Below are 23,159 nucleotides of genomic sequence, written 5' to 3' on the forward strand. Positions count from 1 at the left end.
CTCTGACCTCTACACTATTTTTTGTCAGAGTAACCCCTATGCTTTGTCACATATCCTCGGAGGCTATTAGCCAATCTGTTAACACTGATCTGTTTCCTCAGCCAGTGTTCAAGCTATTCAAAGCTGCAGTGAGATACACATTCTGCCATTTGATCTGCTGTGATATAGGAAAAAGATAAGTGCTTATTTTCAGCTGTTTTCTGTACTTCTGTTTTACTGCATATCTGTTTAATCTGTGCAACTGTTTTTAGACTCCTTTGTGATGTCTGTTAGACCTGAATATCTGTTGCTGTTTGTGACCTTTGGAACTTATATTGAAATATTTTGTCTAGAGAGGCCTAGCTGTTTCTTTGTGGTAGAGAATATTAATGTGGTTTGATCTAGCTAGAAGCATTCCTGCAACACTGCATTATTTTGATTGGATAATTTGGCTGGTTTATGTTTCTCTGCCTTTAATAGCCAGTGTTTTGAACCAGTTTCTACTTGCTTGCTTAAGCTGTTCAAAAGATAGGTTTTCTGCCATTTGCTCTGCTGTGATATTGGAAAAAGATAAGTGCTTATTTTCAACTGCCTTCTGTACTTTTCTTTTACTGCATATCTGTTTAATCTGTGCAACTGTCTTTTAGTCTCATTTTTGTTATGTGTTAGAACTGAATATATGTAATAAATCCAATACGCCATTCAAATGGTAATAAAACACTCAATATTTATTAAAACAAAAAACAACCGGTAAGCGCTTTCATTCACAAAGAACTTTTTCAGACCTGGTTGTCACACATACAAAATTCACATTTATAGTTTCCTCAAGACACATGACCCAAGACATTAGCAGTGTTTTAACCCTTTCTTACATAACACTGCTTTAAAGTTTTCCATATCATTCATACCTGCATCTGCACCTGTGTTTAGCCTCACTTGCCAAGCATATTCTTTCCAGTTTAAATCCACTTCTGCATCTCATCTCTTGTCTGCCTTTAAAACTTGGTCAATAACAGCAAAACTAAAACCCACTTTAATGCTGTTATAACAGTTAACAACATGTCTTGCTAGGGCATTAGTTACATCCAGTTTTTCTACTGCCCTCAGGTGCTCATAAATTCTGTGATGGAAGCTACGTATAGTTCTTCCTATGTAGAATCCATCGCAAGAATTACATAATACTAGATACACAATGAATTTAGACTTGCAATTACAATTCCCCTTGATATTATTTATAATTGGACGTCAAGATGTGAAGACTGCAATTATTGTAAGTTTTTGGTACTGGGGAATAAAATAGTAGTAAAGACTCGGGACTTTAGTATTAATATCAAGGGGAATGATAATTGCAAGTCTAAATTCATTGTGTATCTAGTATTATGTAATTCTTGCGATGGATTCTACATAGGAAGAACTATATGTAGCTTCCATCACAGAATTTATGAGCACCTGAGGGCAGTAGAAAAACTGGATGCAACTAATGCCTTAGCAAGACATGTTAACTGTTATAACAGAGTTAAAGTGGGTTTTAGTTTTACTGTTATTAACCAAGTTTTAAATGCATACAAGAGATGGGATGCAGAAGTAGATTTAAAATGGAAAGAATATGTTTGGCAAGTGAGGCTAAACACAGGTGCAGATCCAGGTATGAATAATATGGAAAACTTTAAAGCAGTGTTATGTAAGAAAGGGTTAAAACACTGCTAATGTTTTGGGTCATGTGACTTGAGCAAACTATACATGTGAATTTTGTATGTGTGACAACCAGGTCTGAAGAAGATAATTTGTGAATGAAAGCGCTTACTGGTTGTTTTTTGTTTCAATAAATATTGAGTGTTTTATTGTCATTCGAATTGCGCATTGGATTTATTACATTTACAATTGGAACTGTGAAGATTTATTTAGAACTGAATATATGTTACTATTTGTGACTTTTGTAGCTTGTCATGAAATCTTTTGTCTAGAGAGGCCTAGCTTTTTCTTTATGATAGATAAGATTAGTGTGGTTTGATCTAGCTGGAAGCATTTTTGCAAAACTGTGTTATTTTGATAGTATAATTTGGCTAGTTTCTGTTTCTTTGCCTTTAATAACCAGTGTTTTAAACCAGTTTGTACTTGTTTGCTCAAGCATTTCAAAGCTGCAGTGAGATAGGTCTTCTGCCATTTGGTCTGCTGTGATACTGGAAAAATATAAGTGCTTATTTTCAACTGTTCTCTGCACTTCTGTTTTACAGCATATCTGTTTAATCTGTGTAACTGTTTTTGTCTCCTTTTTATTGTCTGTTAGAGCGGAATATCTGTTACTGTTTGTGACCTTTGGAGCTTGTAGTGGAATCTTTTGTCTAGAGACACCTACCTCTTTCTTTGTGGGAGAGATAATCGGTGTGTTTTGATCTAGCTAGAAGCATTCTTGCAACACTATGCTATTTTGATTGGATAATATGGCTGGTTTCTTTTTCTCTGCCTTTAATAGCCAGTGTTTTAAACCAGTTTGTACTTGTTTGCGCAAGCTGTTCAAAGCTGCGGTAAGATAGGCATTCTGTTGTTTGCTTTGCTGTGATATTGAAAAAAGATAAGTGCTTATTTTCAACTGTTTTCTGCACTTCTGTTCTACTGCATATCTGTTTAATCTATGCAACTCATTTTAGTCTCCTTTTTTGTAGTCTGTTAGAGCTGAATATATGTTACTGCTTGTGACATTTGGAGCTTGTGGTGAAACATTTTGTCTAGAGAGGCTTAGCTGTTTCTTTGTGGGAGAGAGAATCATTGTGGTTTGATCTAGCTAGAAGCATTCCTGCAGCACTGTGTTTTTTGTTATTTGATAATTTGGCTGGTTTCTCTTTCACTGCCTTTAATAGCCACTGTTTTAAACCAGTTTGTACTTGTTCGGTCAAGCTGTTCAAAAGATAGGTCTCTGATATTTGTTCTGCTCTAATACTGGAAAAAGATGTGTTTATTTTCAACTGTTTTCTCCACTTCTCTTTTACTGCATATCTGTTTAATCTGTGTAACTGTTTTAGTCTCCTTTTTGTTATCTGTTAGAGTTGAATGTCTGTTATTGTTTGTGATCTTTGGAGCTTGTAGTGAAATCTGTTTCTTTGTGGGAGAAAGAATCAGTGTGGTTTGATCTAGATAAAAACAGTCCTGCAACACTTATTTTGATACTATAATGTGGCTGGTTTAGGTTTCTCTGCCTTTAATAGACAATGTTTTAAGCCAGTTTGTATTTGTTGGCTCAAGCTGTTCAAAGCTACATTGAAATAGGCCTTCTGTCATTTGCTGTGCTGTGATACAGGAAAAAAGTGCTTATTTTCAATTGTTTTCTTAACTTTTGTTTTACTGCATATCTGTTTAATCTCTAAGGTTGTTTTTAGTCTCCTTTTTGCTGTCTGTTAAAGCTGAATATATGTTACTGTTTTTTGACCTTTGGAGCTTGTAGTGAAATCTTTTGTCTAGAGACGCCTACTTCTTTCTTTGTGGGAGAGAGACTCGGTGTGTTTTGATCCAGCTAGAAGCATTCTTGCAACACTGCATCATTTTGATTGGATAATGTGGCTGGTTTCTTTTACTTTGCCTTTAATAGCCAGTGAATTAAACCAGTTTATACTTGCTTGAGCAAGCTGTTCAAAGCTGCGGTGAGATAGGCATTCTGCCATTTGCTCTGCTGTGACATTGGAAAAAGATAAGTTCTTATTTTCAACTGTTTTCTGCATTTCATTTTTACTGCATACCTGTTCATTCTACTGTTTATAGTGAGAACTTTGTAACAAACCACCCATTTAGCTTCTCAACCTTGAATTATCTTTTTATCTTCTGTCTCCTCATGTTCTGCTAAAAAAAAAACTGTACCTCTTCCTACTTCATTTTTCTTGTTGTGCTTAGGAGTTCAACTGCATTTAGTTTGCCATATTTATTACTGCTTGTTGGTAGACTTATTAAATTGATGACAATATTCTACTCAATTTTTTCATACTGTGAGTTCTGGTCGTTTGACTATAAGTGATTAATCTGTGCTTCATTGCAAATTTTAATGTGTTCTTAACCTTAACATTGAGTAGTATAGTCCAAATACAGGTCTGCTGCATCCAGAGCTTCAGCTGTATGGTTTTTACCCTTTTTGAGGTATTCCAGCTACAAATTTTCCCTTAGTAGCACTTGTGTTATCATCTAGTAGTACTACTCTTAGACCTTCCTCCCTTTACCCTTTTAGCTATTTCAGTTTTTGACAAATATGGATGGACAATTTCCTACATTTTCTCCTGCCAGTCTGGTGATATGGGCATCCTGAGACAGTGTAGCAAATCCCTCATGTACATGGACAATGCTCTACTACTGTAATCTAGGAACACAATTTTTGAGAGATGCAATAGCATCAAGCACCTAGTGTCATTGCTCTCGCCCCCAAAAACCAGATCTGGCACCGAGAGGTTGGCAACACGAAGACCAAACCTCAAGCACAACCCACACCCACACAACATACCCCCACACATGCAGAGGTCCTCAACAAAAGCATACCCAAACAAAAGAGACCTCTGAGGCATAAATGCACGTGAACTCCACTGTTCACCACACCACACACCACACATAGTCCACACACCTGTGTCTCAAAGACAGTAAGGCCTAAACATAAACCTAACATATTAGTCATGGGAGACTCCATTGTGAGACACACAGATGTGCCCCTCACCAGGCTGGATAAGGAGAAAGTCACAGTTAGTTGTTTGTCGGGTGCCAGAATATGCCATATCACCAATGCACTCATGTCTCTCAGCAGGTACTGTTATCACCCTGTCATAGTCCATGTTAGATTGAATGACTTGAGATGTACCTCCCTGGACTATATGAAGAGAGACATGATCAAGCTCACTGAGAATGTGTCACAGGCAGGTATGTTCCTAGCATTAAGCAGCATTCTACCATCACCCAGGAGGATCCCTCAATACAAACAGAAAAAGATTGACTTTAACAATTGGCTTAGTTTCTGGTGTTGTTTCAAGGGGATCCAGTACCTGACAGCCTGGGATGACATGATTGACAAACCACAATGCTTTGCCAGAGATGGCCTGCATCTTTCTCCCTTGGGATTCAGGCTCCTGGCAAAGGCTCTTGCCTTCTCCCACAGTGCCTTTTTTAGGAAATGCCATGAGGTTAAAACTACCAACATGAAATTTCATCAAAACATAAATTAATGGTCATGCTGCTAAATCTTAGGAGTCTAAACATGAAACTGCACTCATTGCAAGCATTCTTAACCCTGGAAGAAGCTGACATTTGTGCAGTCATAGAAACCTGGCTCAACTCTGCATAGAGCACCCCAGCCATACCAGGTAACCCATCCTATCATTCATTCAGACTCCAAACTGTGGTCAGCAAAACAAAAGGTGTTCGAGTTGCAATACATATAAAATACATATAGACTTCTAATCTGGTCAAACAGTATGATGCGCAGGAAACACTCCTGGTTCAGTTAACAATTGACAAGATCCCTATTTAAATCATAGATAGATATAGGCCTCCAACTCTGACTCAAGATGCCCACTCCACCTATCGGGACCTCTTCAAATCTATCAAGATTCAACCATTTACCCTGATCCTGGATGACTTTATCTATCCAACCATAGAAAGAAAGAAATACTCATGCCAAAACGCAAATGTCCAGAGATTCCTTGATTTCATCAATGCAAATGCCTTTGACCATTTGGTTGACACTCTCACAAGAAGAGAAAATATCTTGGACTTGCTATTAACAAATATGAGTAACAACTCCAGCATCCCTACAGTGTCATCATCCCTGGTAAGATCTGACTACAAAGCAGTCACTTTTGAAGTCACCATCTCCCCCCAACCCCCCCCCCCGCAGCTAGGGTCAAACAAAAAAAACCTCTCTGAAGCTGATTACAACCTCCTGAAGGAAGGTATAAACAGCTTCACAGCCCTCTCCCCCTCCAAAGAACTGGCACATATGTCCAAACCTTTACCAAGGTATTATATGAGCATTTATATAGCTGCATGGAATCAGGAATACCAGGCATGATGAAATCCTCCTTATCAAGGAAGAGTAAATTTGTCTCGTAGACATCAACAATAAATAAACTCTATAATAAAAGGAAAAAATTGCTGTCCAGGACCAAGAAGGAGCAGGTTCCTAATTGGAAGCAATCTCTCCTTAGCCTGAGCAAGCAAATAAGAGCACTAGTGAAATCCTACAAAGCAAACTTTGAGCCCAAACTGGCCACATCTACTAAAGACAATCATATGGCCTTTTTCACATATGTCCACAGTCTCAAGGGAAACACCCAGATCTGCTCAGAACTGGTGGTCAAGGACAAACATACACAAACGCTGTAGATATAGCCAACCTGCTGGCATACAGGCTCAGTGAAAACTTCAGTCCTCTGTCCCCCCATCAGTAGAACAGGAGATCCCTAGTACCTGCCACCCTCCCCCTATTTCTAGGAAGCAAATGATCACTGCCCTCTCAAAGGCAAAAAATACAGCCCCCATGGGACCCGATAACATCCCAGGCTGCATCTTACATGAACTCAGGCAGGAAATAGCAGCACCATTGGCACCCTATTTAGCCAATGCCTGAGTACCAGCTTCATCCCAGCCAAGTGGAGGACAGCTACTGTCATCCCTTTGTAGAAAGGTGGAGTGTCTACCAATTCAGGAAATTATGGACTCATCAGCCTAACTAGCCTGATCTGCAAGGCCATGGAGTGTATTATCATGAACCTCATTAACAAGGAAATTGGCATCCTCCAGACACTTGATCCCACACCTTTTGGTTTTGCCAAGGAGAGGTCATGCCTGTTAAATTTGGTTGACTTCTTTAAGACAGTCAACAAGGCCAGAGATGAGGGGAAGATGGTGCACACCACCTACCCTGACCTGGCCAAAGCCTTCAATACTATTTCCTACTAAGGTCTAATAGATAAACTCTCTCAACTGAGCATCTATCCATATGTTACAAGATGGATAGCAAACTGTCTCACTGATAGAATCCAACTTGTCAAAATAGAGGAAGCCACTTCAAGTAGTAGATGTGTAACAAGTGTGGTGTACCCCAGTGATCAATCTTGGGGCCTCTGCTGTTTGGTATATACTTTTCATGGGTGCAGGCCAAATCTAGTGGGCTATGGCTGACCAAGTTTGCAGATGTGTGCAAGCTAAGTTCTGTCATCAATTCCCCTAGTGATGTGGACATCCTCAAAAAGGCTCTCACCCAAACAAATGACTGGTGCCAGAAACATGGCCTCAAACCAAATGCCAAAAACTGTATCATCATCCCTTTAGGAAAGAGTGATGTCTCCATAAATTATCACATTGATAATAAGGTAATAAGCACACAATCAGTTATGAGGGACTTGAGCACCCAGGTTGATAGCAAACTGACTTTTAACCACCATATTGCCTCCATTGTATGGAAAGCTTTCTACATGGCCCACCTCATTAGTAAGGATATCTCATCCAGGGACATTATTGAGTACAATGCCCCTTTCCACATGTACCTCACAAAGCACATGCAGTAGCTATAGAGACCACAGAAGTTCCTCACCTGTAGAATCCAGGGCCTTAACCATCTGCCCTACACAGACATGCTAAAAGCCCTGTCCCTCTACTCAGCCTCCTTCAGACTCCTCAGAGGTGAACTCTGTCTGACATACAAAGCAATCTCAGACCCTGCCCTAATGGGACTATTGCAGGTCAAACTCCACTCAAGTAACCCACACATGCAACCTCAACCTGGTCTGTGACATGAACAGGACTTGTTGGTGAGACAGATTTGTGTCTCAAAGACTCCCCCTTTTGTGGAATACTCTCCCTCCCCATATAAAGCAGAGTAACTCATTATACCTTTTTAAGCGTGACCTGGATAACTGGATGGGAACAGAAAATACACCCCTGGGATTCCACCTGTGTCCCTGCTAGACAGTGGCATAGGGTGCTGACTTGCTGGAACATGGGCTAAATTCTTGGCAAGGCTTGTAAGGGCCTCAGGGCCAATAGCCTAGTAACTTCCTATGATCCTAAGCAATTAATTATTTTCTACCAGTGAGTTTGAGTCTCAAACATCTTCTGCAGGGTTGCCCTAAATATCTCAAAAATGATGGGTGCCACTGCATAACCTGTAGGCATCACCTTACCAAAAATTTTCCACATAACTGGCTCTGACTAGCAATTAATTTTTCTTTCCTTGTAGGTGAAAGTCTACTTCTGTGTTTTGTACCGGGCAATCTTCCGTGGATTAGCGAAATTAAAACTCTTACCTGTTAAATATCCGTGTTTGCGGTTTCGATTATTTCATGTGTCGGTGGAGTGAATGTCGATGTTCCGCTTGTCGGTGTACTGACATGAACCCATATATATATATATATATATATATATATATATATATAGTTGCAGACATATACATATACGTAGATATATATACATATATATATATATATATATATATATATATATATATATATATACACACACACACACACACACACACACACACACACACACACATATATATATATATGTGTGCGCGTGTGTGTGTGCATGTGTGTGTGTGTGTGTGTGTGTGTGTGTGTGTGTGTGTGTGTGTATGCATAGATATACACAGATATACAGCTATGATAGGAAACAGCACACAAGAATGACATATGTTCACAGGCTATGCCAGTGGAAGTGAGGAGCCCAAGCAAGAAACATGAAACATGTAGCATGACCTTCCACCCCCCCCAGCCGTACACAGGAAACATACACACAAACAATGTAAAGAGTCCACTGCTCCCCAGACCATAGGCAGGATACAACCGGGGCGGGGGGGGTACACAGTGCACCCATGAATTCTAATCTTGGAACACAGACTGGAGCGTCCCTTGCGGGACACCCCAAAAATTGCCAAGACCAAAAGAAGGTGATATACAGACCATTCTGTCTGGGGTGTATACATATTCGGAACACAAGGGTGGAAAACCCTGATGACTCATGGGCTGACACAATTGCATGAAATGGGTCCCATGAAGTGGAGAGTGGGAAGCGTGTAGTGGTGTGTCCAGAACAGACCAGGACCCAGAGTAAGTAGGAGGTGTGGGTGGGGGAATTATGGGTAGCTACTTATGGGTCTAGGTGTGCAGTTTGGCTGATGTGGACCTATATGGACAGCCATAGGGATGTAAGTGAATATATTCATTGGACAGAGGCATCGCCCAATGAGCAGCCACACCCACTACGAGTCCCACTGCAGCAAAGTGTAATCTATATGGCAAGGAATGGAATTACCAGATGTAGACATATTTATGTAGAGGTATGTGTGTGTATATTTACCCATAGCGACATAGAGATAACCTCTCCCTCTCCGTAGTACAAATGTATACATACAGGGACAGAATACAGATACATAGCCACATATAAATATATACATATGCAGATACCCATAGACCCATATGTTGTTTTATATATATATATATATATATATATATATATATATATATATATATATATATATATATATATATATATATATATATATATATATATATATATATATAGATAGATAGCAAAATAGAAATATACATGTATGCATACATATACAGATATATCTGTATATAGTAATGTAAATAGATATATGTGACTGTAAATATACACATGTATATAGCTAGGATATGATAAAGCAGTTACGAGTAACATATGTTCACAGGCCATGCATATGGGGGTGACGGGTCCAATAAACAAATGTGTAACACGTAGCATCAACCCCCCACCCCCTCAGCTAGGCCAGTGAGACATACAGACACACAATAAAGGTAAACACACCACTGCTTCCCAGATGACTGACAGGATACTACCAGTGGGAGAGACCTGCCAGGCCTAATCTTGAAACATAGACATCGATGTCCCTTGTGGGACACCAAAAATTAATGACCGGAGGCAGTCCCAGTAATGACTTATCAAACCAGGCTGTAGATGTACACAAACCAGTAGGTTGTGCAAGCCTGATAACCCATGGGTCAATACAATGTACGACATGTGTCCCGACACGGCTAGAGTGGGCAGTGTGTAGTGGTGTGTTTATACTGCACCTGCACCCACAGTAAGGATGAGTGCTGTATAGGAGTGGCAGGTGGGGGAACTATGGGTATGCAATTATGAGCCTAGGCATGCAGGTGTTGGCTGATGCAGTCATATTAGGACCGCCCAGGAATGTAAGTAACATTCGAAAATGGGCATAGCCCATACCTCTCAATCCCTAAGAGCACATCCACTGGACAGGACATAAACCATTGGGGGAACAAACAGGGACCATACCTCTGAACTGTCCCTGATTTCCAGGGACATCCCTGATTTTAACTCAGTTTCTAACTCTGTCCCACTTAATCCCTCCTAAAACTAGTGACATTTGGAGGAAAGGTGATGAATTACACGTAATAAATAATGACAACAATTAAGAGTTATAACCATCATTTACCTCAGAAAATGTGTATGAATTCATATGCTCTGAGTCTGTCAATGTGTCACGTTAATATCACCAATAATTTAAATGTGTCCCTGATGTTGTTATGCCATGTCCCTAATTCAGTTTGTATTTTTCCCCAATCATATGAGAGGTCTGATAGGGACAGAAAGCACATATTCCACTGACAACCATAGAAAGATGATGGAATATTAGGTATGCAGTAGCATGACTCGGCTGAAGGATGTGGGTTCCAAAGCCAATTAGTTGTTTGTATTGAAGAGTGTCAGTTCTCATGTATTAGCCAGACGCGTGCAGATTGTAAGAGGAACACACCAATAATATGAATCAAACTCTAGACAGGCCGCGGATTCCATACAGTCAAACGGCATGCTGTCGCCTAATGGGCAGCCATTCCCGATACTGTAGGCATGTAATCCAATGTAATAGGCATCACAAGGTAATATCGAAGTCTTCACTCCCACCCAGGGGTGTGAGTGTCAGATGCAAACACCAAATGCAGTGCATTTGCAAGTGCGGAAGCAAGCAGGTGTAACCCTGTTTGGCTGCCAGTATGTGAGTATTACACTGGTAAAGCAATGTAGAGGCTAACTGAGTGTAAGAAACTGTAACCAGAGGTTAGCATTGCTTAGCACCATGCAAACCCATGCACACCCACTCACAACTGCTTTAATGTGCCTTAATCACACCGTATCCAATGGCCTTGTTCTGCCCAGCAACAAAATAAATGGCTTCTGCAAGGTTCGAAACCAGGACCCTGCCCACACAGCTATTGTGATTTACTACTAAGCCATGGCAGAAAAACAGACATTGGACCTTATCACAAACATATCATCCAGCCCAGTCATTCAACATTATAGGAAATGTATTCCATCATGTAGATGTATGTGTGAGTGTTTATGTCCAGCATATAGATACGTACATATATATAGATATATCAGGAACATCCCATGTGACAACAAAGCATTACAAAGGAATGAAAAGGGAAACACCAGCAGCGCCTGTATTATGTAGTGGTGTTGTCCTATGTAATATCAAGACTCCCTCAGACAGACATGTGTCATTCATACAGGTAAACATTTGTACATTGGCCATATACATCACTCTGTGCATGTTATTTACATTAACACAACAGTTCCTGTCCAATCATTGTGTGAGAACAGTACTCTTGCAAGGTGCTGTGTGCGACATCATCATCATGATAAAGGTAAATGGGATAACCATAGAGGGACCGTTAGTGTTGTGTGTACAATGGGGTCGTCCACATCACATGTACCTGGAACATTTAGGAGTCATGTGCATACTAGGATCGTGCACCTGAGAGACAGGGGTAAGGACAACCGGAGTATGTTGTGATGCATATTAAAAGGGTTACATATGTCCAGTGGACATTTGTGTGAAATGGACAGCTATGTATGGGGCAAATCTTGCTCTAAGAACCGATTGGCCTTTTATTTCCGTAGGGTGAGAGTGGGGTGTGGGGGATGGAGAGTAGGTATGCTCATGGAGGATAGGTAGGATAGGATGACAGATAAGTCAGCATACAGGGACAGTATATGACACATGTGGGGAGATGCACCTCGGATGGGGAGGGGTGTTCGGCATTCACAAGCCCATGACCCCCCAGATGGAAACAGTGGGATGAAGGCCCCCAGCCATGGGCAGCCACCACTGCACCAAAACAGCTGCAAAGGTGGCAGTGCTGGAGGATGTCTAGGAGTGGCAGCCAAACACTGTAAATTTGACACTCTGCCCATGAGCTGGCGTATCTGGCCTTGAAACCCGTTATTGCGTCCCCTACGCACCACGTCCAGGACTGTACGACAGCGGACATGTCCCTGACTGGACCTGCTCCCAGGGGGGGGCAAGCCCCATCCTCAGTGGCGGTACTACCAGAAGGTGGTGCAGAGCCAGCAGAGGGGGAGGTCCAAGGCTGGGCCCCAGATGTGCTGGTGCCCGGTGCCATGACCAGCTGAAGTGGGACAGGAGGTTCTGCTGGGACCTCCAAACCTATACAGCCTATGGTGTTGCACTTTAAACACAGATATGGCTTAGCAAATAGTCAACAGCATTCAGGATTATTTACAACAGCATGCATAGATATGATCATCAACCCAACACAACAGATGTATACATTTGCAGACGGAGCACAACACATGCATATATACTGCACAACATCTGTACAAAGTGTAGAAGACTTGTGACTGCAGCTGTGAACAGTGGCCCATTATTGGCATGTCACTGAGAACCCCAGACAGTGTCTGTCATACCACTGTCCTCTCAGGGATGCGATAGCAGTAACTCATCACTATCACCATGTACTGGCTGCAATCCTCACACTATGCTCCTGCTGTTCACAGATGTGTGTTCAGTGAGTAACACAGGAAACAAATGGTTTCACACACTAACCAGTCCACAGATGGCCCTACAGATGGGGGTCCCTCACAAACACAGCACTGTCTTATCAGTTTTAAAACATGCAGAATAGCCTTTACCACACACAACTTGTTAAACAGGCAGTAGTCTCAATGAAGCATAGCTACACTTACATGCTTTAGTCATGTCTGGCACATAACCCTCCTGTCTTTAGGCTATCTACCACTGTGTATGTTGTTTGAGGAACATCCAGATATCATCTGTGATGCCATTTACCAAACACCAGATCCAGGTACCACTCACAGCGACTGTCATGGGCAAACACCAACATGATGTTTCTAGATATTGTACTGTGTTTTTCAAGCGAATGGCTATGGGAACATCATAATAGTTGTTCCACATGCAATCAGCTAGAGGAGGCCATCACCTGATCATGACCATCACTTACAATACACAAGCTGCTGCTGAGCAGGTGTACACCTCCACATCCACCAGAGAGTGTGTGGGAGGGACAGACAGAGGCAAAGTACATCAGAGAAGGGCTTAGAGACTAAAACCTAAGTATCATCTGTCACACACCTACCAGTACAGGGGTTCAGACCCCTGACTGGCTAGTCATTACTATTACAAGTGCATGCAGTTACTCCATGTGCCACAAAGCTGACATGATGGTGTGCTGTAAGAACATATATGTGTGCTGGTGAGCGACATCTGCAACAGAGATATAGTAGACATACATTAGGTGTAGCACACATGGCTGTCCACATGAATGGATGTCATTGTCAACACACCCACACTCTCTAAGGGACTTACATTGACACTTTTTTGCCAGGCCCACAAATACACTCCCAAACTACTTAGTTTGCCACACTGCAGTAATGCACAGGTACTACATGCACCACAGGGGATATCCGGAAGTTCTATGGGCTAGGGCATGTGAATGTGTTTGACATCTGTTGGTATGCCAATAGGAGTTATTCTGGGAGTGACTGTGGTTGGGAGCATCATACCCCACATGCAGACACAAGATGCCAGTACTGACATGAATGTGTGCATTGCTTCATGGGTGTGTAGTAGTTGGCTGTGCAAGATGGCTGTACAAGGCTGGGTGAGGGGTAATTCTTGGCATCACGCCACCCGACAATGGTGTGTAGTGTGGTACAGGGGTGTAGTGTCTGCAATGTCCCCCACAGATGGGTATTGCATGAACTGTCCTGACATCCTGGTTACCATTGTGTATGACCATAGCTTTGCAGTGCATGCCATGTCTGTGTTTGATAGTCCTTGACATGGACATTGCCTGGGATGTGCATGTCCCACAATAATGTACAGTGACTTATGCCAATACTGGCCTGGTGTGGCAGAACCTGCTTATAGTCAGCAGGTTGATCCTGCACCTGCAGTGATAGCATGATACAGGTATTCCCTGGTGTCAGTGGCATCGGTCCATAGAGGGCACATGTGTAAGGCATTGTATGGCCTCTGTGGATCACATTTGATGGCACCGCATATGTTCCAGGCATCCAGTAGGGAACATAGTGAAGGCACATTGTCCGCAATTATGTACCTATTGTACTGCTGTACAGGGTGCCATGCCCTCTACAGCCCAGTGCAATCACACCATGCCTACTATCTGTCATCAATGTGCAGGGTACTAGCAACATAGCTGGATATTCTAGGCAAGTGTGTTTGTGTATGACGCATGGGTTCAGGACGTATTCCAGGTAATAATAGGGTTGCATACTTTGTTCACCAGGCCTTTTGCCAGATGTAGGGGTATGGCTTGCCAACACAGTCCCTTGGTTGACTGACATCTGTACTACTCATGAGGTGGACATTGTGACATATAAGATGGACACCATATAGGAAAACTACAAAATCTGCTCCTCAACATGTCCAGTGGTTAGACACTCACAGCCACCTCCACACAGGCTCTGACAGTCAAACACACACACACCTGCCATGTCCGGGAGTAGAACCCCTACCTAACTAGTGCATCACACTACATCATTATGCAGTTACAGTATGCACTACATAAATTTCTGGGTCATAGCACTCCCAGAGGTGTATGTCTAGGTGGGTGACATCAGCAGTATTGCCAAAGGTGATCATGTGAATTGTAAAGAGTGTGCATACTTCAAAAAGGTATTATTACTTTCTAAGGCAGACAGACACACAGGTGGTCTCTCTTGGAATAGAACTCCTACTTAAGTAGGTGATCACACTACAACAATATGCAGTTACAGCACACGCTGCAGAAAATGTTGGGTTCCACCAGTCCTAGAGGTGTATTCCTAGGTGGGTGACATCAGCAGGATTGCCAAAGGTCAAGGGTCATGTGAATTGTAAAGAGTGTGCATACTCTAAAAACTAGTTTATCACACTACAGCAATACACAGTTACAGCACACGCTACAGAGAATATTGGATTACAGCACTCCTAGAGGTGTGTTTCTAGGTGGGTGACATCAGCAAGATTGCCAAAGGTGATCATGTGAATTGTAAAGAGTGTGCATACTCTAAAAAGCATTGTTTTTGTCTGAGGCAGATAGAGAGACTCACACAAAGTTGGCCTCCCTTGGAATGAAACCCCCACCTAACTAGTTTATCACACTACAGCAATACGCAGTTACAGCACAAGCTACAGCACAAGCTACAGCGAATACTGGATTACAGCATTCCTAGAGGTGTATTTCTAGGTGGGTGACATCAGCAGGATTGCCAATGGTGATCATGTGGGTTGTAAAGAGTGTGCATACTCTAAAAGCATTGTATCTTTCACAGGCGGGCAGGCAGACACACACACACACACACACACACACACACACACACACACACACACACACACACACACACACACACACACAGTTGACCTGTCTGGGATTAAAACACCTACCAAATTAGTTTAACACACTACAGCATGCATCATGGAGATTACTGGGTTACAGCAGTCCCAGAGGTGTATTCGTAGGTGGGTGACATCAGAAGGATTGCCAAAGAAGGACATCCCAAGTGTACTGCGGGTTGTACATGTCTGTCACCTGTGTGTACCCACTGCTTACTGTCATGAAAATACATTTACACCTGCATAAAACTCTCTTTTGCAGTCCTAATTGACAGTGTCAACAAGGCTTGCAGGTCTTGAACCCTGAACCATGCGCACTAAGGTCACTGGCAATTCCACTAAGCCATCTGGGTTGTACACATGTTGCATGGAGTCTACAATGCACATCCTACTACAGGTATTCCACAGTACTGAAAACAAATGGGACAGTCCCTTTGTGTACATATGTACAGTACCCTTGAATGTACTGTACTCTGTGAAACAACAAAGACAAGTCTACATCTGTACAACTGTCAAAACTACATGTATATATATATATATATATATATATATATATATATATATATATATATATATATATATATATATACACACCTACAAAATGTGTACACACACACACACACACACATATATATATATATATATACACATATATATATATATATATATATATACACATATATACATATACACGTCTGAATGTCCTTTGTGACAAACTGATATATATATATATATATATATATATATATATATATATATATATATATATATATATACATATATATATATTTACATATACACAGACACAGCCATAGCCATATATGTGTTATAACATTTACACCATAAGCAGTTCACCAGGGAATGCATGGTTGTTGTGTATGTGGAGTTTGGGGTGGGGAATGATGGCTAATGTAATCTACCCCGGGGATTGTGGAGTTAGGGTGGGGGAATGATTGGTATGGACCTACACCCCAGTGACCACTTCTGTGCCACTGCTCAACAGTGGCACAGGAAAATAACATACCCAACCGTAGTCATTCTTCACTATGTATTCTTTACCATGCCTAACTATGTAATACTTTGTAGACACCGATCACCACAGATGGCTACCATGGTGTGCTAAAAGACATTACACATGTATATGCCTGGCTGCAAGGTAGTCACACACACAAACATGCACACACTTGCCAGTATTGTGCATACATGTCTTGCGTATGTAAAGGTAACTAGTACAGTGGTATGCAGTTGGGGTATGTGCCACCGAACACATACAGTTACACGTACTGATTCCATGTCTGAGCTGGGTGACATCACAGGACCGATTACTTGCAGTGGCTAGGGGGAAATAGAGAGGTTTAGCAGTTGACAAAGATAAAGGCCAGTGCAAAAGGAGGCATCTCTTTGGAATGCAGCAAAACTCACTCCCATGACAGGATGCAGACACAAATACACAACCACACTCAGCCATTTGCTGACATACATAGGCATTTTCTGAGACACACGCAAACACACTCAGCCATTTGCTGACACACACACACAGTTGCCAGTGATGGGATCAGAACTCCTGCCTATCTAAAGATCACTACTACAGTACTACGCAGTTACGAGATGCACCACAGAGATTACTCACTCATCAGAAGCTCGGTATGCTTTATAGAAATGCAAACTTTCTTACTCCATCTTCAAGACAAACTCTCGCCACTACCTTCCTTCTCCCTTCTCTCCTGTATGGTGCTCCTCTTCTATCCAATCTCTCCTCTTCTATCTCCACAAAACTTGAAAGTTGCTACTACAAAATTGCCAAATTCGCTACTAACTCCGCTCATTCTACACACCACTGCATCTGCCTCCGTAGTCTTCAATGGCTAGAACTCCCTAATCAACTCAATTTCCTCCAACTTACTACTGCACACAAATTAATCTTTAAACCCACTGCTTGCCCAGCATTATCTAATACCTTAACCATATACACTCCTCCAAGGCCCCTAAGATCTAGCCACCAAAATCTTATTTCAGTTTACAAACCCAAACGACCCCCTGGCCAACTCCTACTTTCCCATACTACAGCAAAAATGGAACTCGCTTCCTTCCCTTCTAAGAGCCACTACAAGCTATGAACACTTTAAATCTCTTCTTCATTCTCACCTTTTCCAAAATTGGAAATGTAATTGTATACTTCCTACCTAGATCTCTATTTATCCTAGTTCCATTCCACCCCTGGTTCCCCTTCTTCTGACTCTCTCCCTAGCTCCCCTCTCTTCTACATTATCTCCTCCTTCCTCCCTGAATAAACCCTTTATTTTTCTTCAAGTGCTATGCTTACTCTCTCCTTAAATCTTTTGACTTTTTCTTTTTTTTTTTTTCTCAAGGTGGTCTCCTGGACTCATCCATAATTTGAACATTTAGTATTCTGTTCTTTTTCTATCCTGTTCTTACTCCTCTCCTTTAATTTCTTTGCTTCTTATTCGTTTCTCCCATGCATCCCTGCTCTTGCATTCAAACTCTTTCTATAATTTCCTTTCCTTTCCCACTTTACTAACATTCACAGTTTCACTAATATATCTTTTTCTTATGTTTTGTGCCCAATGCTCCTCTTTCTTGTTTGGAATTTGTTAAAGTATTATGCTATTAGAACAGAGTGTGTTTTTGTATGTATTAGTTTAGATCTTTTCTGCTGTGTTTTTGTGTGTAATGTATTATCGTGGAGCTTTTCTCCCCGGGCCACTGAAAACGGGCTTTCGGGCCCAGTGGACTTCCCCGGTTATCAAACTGGAAATAAATAAATAAATAATAAATTACACACTCTAAGGCAGTCAGACTGCCCTTCTAAAATTGAGGACAACAACAGGGAGACTGACAGTCATGAAGTACATAGCTGTAGACCTGTGTGTTTAAAGTAGGTGTCCATTACAACCTGTATGCACAAACAAGACACATCATCTGCAGGTAGGCCTGAGAGGTATAGTTGTACCACAACAGGAACCTAATCTGGAGTATTGCCATCTGCATAATGGATGACTACTATCACTATACAGGGTTACAGTGGGCATGCTCATGCACTTAGTAGCACAGGGCCGTTTGGGATGCACTATGACTAGAACTACACAAGGTTATACTGGGCATGCTCATACACAGCAACAAAGGTATTGTTGGATGCACTGACTCAAATTACACAAGATGGCATGGGGTACGCTCATACACTTAGTAGCACAGGGCTGTTTGGGATGCACCCCAATTCTAACCACTGAAGGCCACAGTGTGCATGCTCAAATACTTACATATACAGAGTACGTTGTAATGGACTCCTATTGTAAACAGACAGGTTTACAGCTAGGAATGTCTTACCTGTCAGTATATATGCACATCATACTGGTTTACTACCTGATACCTGTATGTGGCCTGTAAGTGATATATCTGTGTCTGCGCTGTGTGATACACATTCATACATGTACATGAAGTACTGACATATATATGTTATGTATACACATTCATGCATATGTGGACGTGACAGACAATAGGTTACCTGGGTCGCACAGGCAGATGCTACCTACAGCATGTGTCACACACCTTGCTGCCCTGAAAGGCATAAATTGATAGCAGGCTGTGGACAGTGGCATTATACATGGAACAGTGGCATGTGCAAGTATAATGTGTGAGCCACCTTATGTAATGGTACTGAGGTGCAGGTGTCAAGATGACCTCTCCTGGCTGTGTTAGTAGTTGTCATTATTAGCAGGACTGCTACCCTAAGTATATCTCACATTGGTCATATACACAAGTTCTGCTGCTGTCCGTCACCTTACATGGGGAATTTGCTACCAAGCACATTAATGCCATGTGCAGTGATGTCATGGTATGGGTGGCAACTGCTAGACCAAAAAAATGACCCAATGTCCTGCTGTTATTATGAGGTTGTCCAGTGTCTGTCATTCTGGGCTGTCATGACCAAACGATGAGCCTTCAACACAGAGCACATGCATCCATATTACACATGTGTGTGTGGATAATACTTAGGTCCCATTTACCCATATAGCTGCATTCCAAGGCAAATATCCTACACACAAAAGTAGCACCCTGACACCTACATGACAATTGCAATGGATGCTTATGCTAACCCTTGCTAGATGTGTGGCTTTAGTAATCCATTTGCTCAATGTAGAACCTACAATGGGGAATACTAACATCTGTGCAGTGAGGAACACCTGGCTGAAGGTGCTGTAGTGCACAATTGCACTACCACCATATAACTCAGATCCAGACATGTGGGCCATAACAGTGGTATGGACCATTCCAGCTGGTGGTATACACATATTCTTAAAGGCTACTAACATGTAAAGACCACTACTCTGACATAATGCATTACAGATGAGTCAGGTACAGGTGACAGTGGCAAATGCTGCATTCTAGGTTGTAGTCTCATATACATCCACCACCTTTTTCCCAGACTACCAGCACACATCCATATGTGGTATGACATAGTATGGTAGGCCACCAGATATTCCTTGATTGGTGGAATGTACCTAGGCCTACATCAACTGTGCAAAGTACCCATGTACAGACACAGCTGCATAATGTGTCATGCAATGCAATGATACCACTGTTTGTAACCAGCTCAGATGTACACATACCAGGGTCCCCCGGATACTGTCAGTATTAACACGGTCGACTGTTGCTGTACACCAGTAAACAACACCCTCATGGTTGGATATGACCTAACCGTACCTGCCCTGGATATGTACAGCCCACACTCATACAACATAAATGACATTACCATAGCTGTCATTTACCTTTCCACATACAGGTGGCTACAGTCATTACACACATGCTCATGGCAGATAGCATGCTAACAGTACATAAGATTTGATATCTATGTTGACAGAGGTAATATCCCCTCTCTACTAGTCACCCATGATACCTGTCATATCATACAACACCCCATGTGGCATGTATGTCTTTAGACATGTCCTCCTACTGCAATGCCTACAAACATACCCAAATAACAGGACCATAGGACCTACACAAGGCCTGTATTGACAGACTCAGGGAAATCCAGCTCTGCTCTGTAGGTTTCCGAGTAGTCACAGGTGATATGTTCATGACATGTACAGCCATGTGTGGCCACAGCTCCTACATATACCCCATGTCAACAATTACAAGCCATACATGCTGTGTGCTGTCTAGACATTAGCCTTAGTACCACAATAGCCAGTTCATGCTGGGGTGAGATGTTTACAAGCCACAGACCTCGCGCATGCTTGAATGAGTGTACTGCCTAGCTCTAACAGAGCACATTGCTGGCACTCCTCTTGTACACATGACGTGCGTGTGGCAAATATGATGTACTTACTGTTGGCCATTACAGTGCCCTGGCTTCACCAAGGCACTGTCAAGTTACAGTTTGCGGGAGCATGACATGGAATAATGCTGTGTGTGTCATGCTGATATGTGCTGTTGTAATATATGTACACTTGGCTACTCGGTGAAAGTGGTGGTGTCCTATCAGTACATGAATACAACATCCAATATGGTATAATGCTCGGCTATGTTTCACCCATGGCATGGGGAAGGTGTGGAATGTATCCTCTTGACCAGCTAGTGCACGTACTGATATAGACCACATATGTGTACATGTATTGCTGTTTGTGTAGATTCCATGTGTGTGCAGTGTCTGATGTCTGAAGGTTACTGTTGTCTTAGTACATCATGCTGTTGCAATACAGCCTCAACATTGCCAACTGTATATGGTGATATGCTCTAAGCACAGTAAGCCGTACATGAGGTATGGACAGATGTTTGGACATGACTACTAAGTGGTGGGGCTTCTTTGCAGATGAATGATTACTGAAGACAGCTCACTGGTGTGTTACAACCAGTCCTACAATAACCTGTGTGCCTGCTAAGGTCAGGGTTTGTTAACTGAAGTGGAAGACAGACAATGTAGAATGCTGTAAGGGTGACACTGAAGGCAAACCTCATGATACCTGTAACAGTAATACCTCCCCTGTGCATATATTGTGCATATATCAGCAAAGTTGTCAAAGGAAAGAGTCAGTAAGCATTGTACCGGTTGCAATAATGCTGTACTTCTGTAGTACCTATCATGAGATAGGCAGGTGTTTGATTCACAGTACTGGCACATGTGGGTGTGTGTCCATACATGTCACATATTGTTGGGAATACATCCCACATGTTATCACTCTCCTAAACACTGTTGTTGACACCAGTACAGAGTGAAGTGTAGAAAGAAAGGCATAGGCAGGTGGTTAAACCTCACACATGTAAAGTGTCTGTATGTGTGTGACATAGGTGTATATCTTTGTGAATGCCAGTGTGTGTGTGTGTGTGTGTGTGTGTGTGTGTGTGTGTGTGTGTGTGTGTGTGTGTGTGTGTGTGTGTGTGTGTGTGTGTGTGTGTGTGTGTGTGTGTGTGTGTGTGTGTGTGTGTGTGCATGGCTGTCCGTGTGTATGGCTGTCCGGTTCCTGGAGTGAGGCTGCATTTTATCATAGTGAAATGTTAATGCCCCCTCCCCCCATCCACTCAAAGCAATCTAGCATCTCTGTTGATATCATCAATCGTAGACGGGCATACTAACCACCTGTTAACATGTACTCCTTGGGGTGTGACCTGTTGTTACATAGCCTACTGATGGATCCCCCTCCCCTCATACACTCACTGCACTGTAGTATCCCTGTCGGTGTCCTCGATCTTAGGCCATTCAAACTACCTGTGCATGTATAATCTCTGTGGCGCATCTTGTAATTGCATAGTACTATAAAGATGACATGTACATAAGCAGGGGTTCTCATCCAAACACTGGCAATAGTGTGTGTGTGTGTGTGTGTCAGAGTGTGTGTTACTGTGTCGGTGAATCCCTGAGTGTGTGGGTGTGTCTGTGATTGCATGCTGTCATGGCAGTGGGTATTACTGCTTCCGAATGAGAAGCCACTATTTCCACTGGCCTTTACCCTTGTCATCCGGCATACCACTCTTTTACCTACTCCGTGCTCCAGCTATCTATACCTGTGATGTCACCCACTATGGATGTGATGGCTCTGAACACCGTAGCTTACTACACAGCTATCATGCTCTTGGATCATTAGAACAGTAAACATAATTGAAACATGGGAGAATATAACTGTGATGTGGAAGCTACAAAGTGCATGCAGGTATTGTCATACTGACTTGTGGGTAGTCAACATGTACATATGAGACTCACGCAAACACCAACATCCCCCAGCCCATGCAGCTACACCTAAAAAAGGAAGGCAGAACTTCAAGATCAACATGCTGTTAGTGTTGTTACATATGATACATACCGTCAAACGTACAAAATGCATTCTAAAACTGCAATACATGGTATGTCTGCTGCCTGTCAACACTACTCAACAATATTAATACACAATCTACAATTGTCTACCTAGTATGTTCACCCTGTGCATCAGACCATATGAACATGTCCCTGCACCGATGGTGTGGATGACAGGGATGCGGC

The sequence above is a fragment of the Protopterus annectens genome, chromosome 1.part1 (assembly GCF_019279795.1).
Source record: "Protopterus annectens isolate FY-2018-M chromosome 1.part1, PAN1.0, whole genome shotgun sequence".
In the NCBI taxonomy this organism is placed as follows: Eukaryota; Metazoa; Chordata; order Ceratodontiformes; family Protopteridae; genus Protopterus; species Protopterus annectens.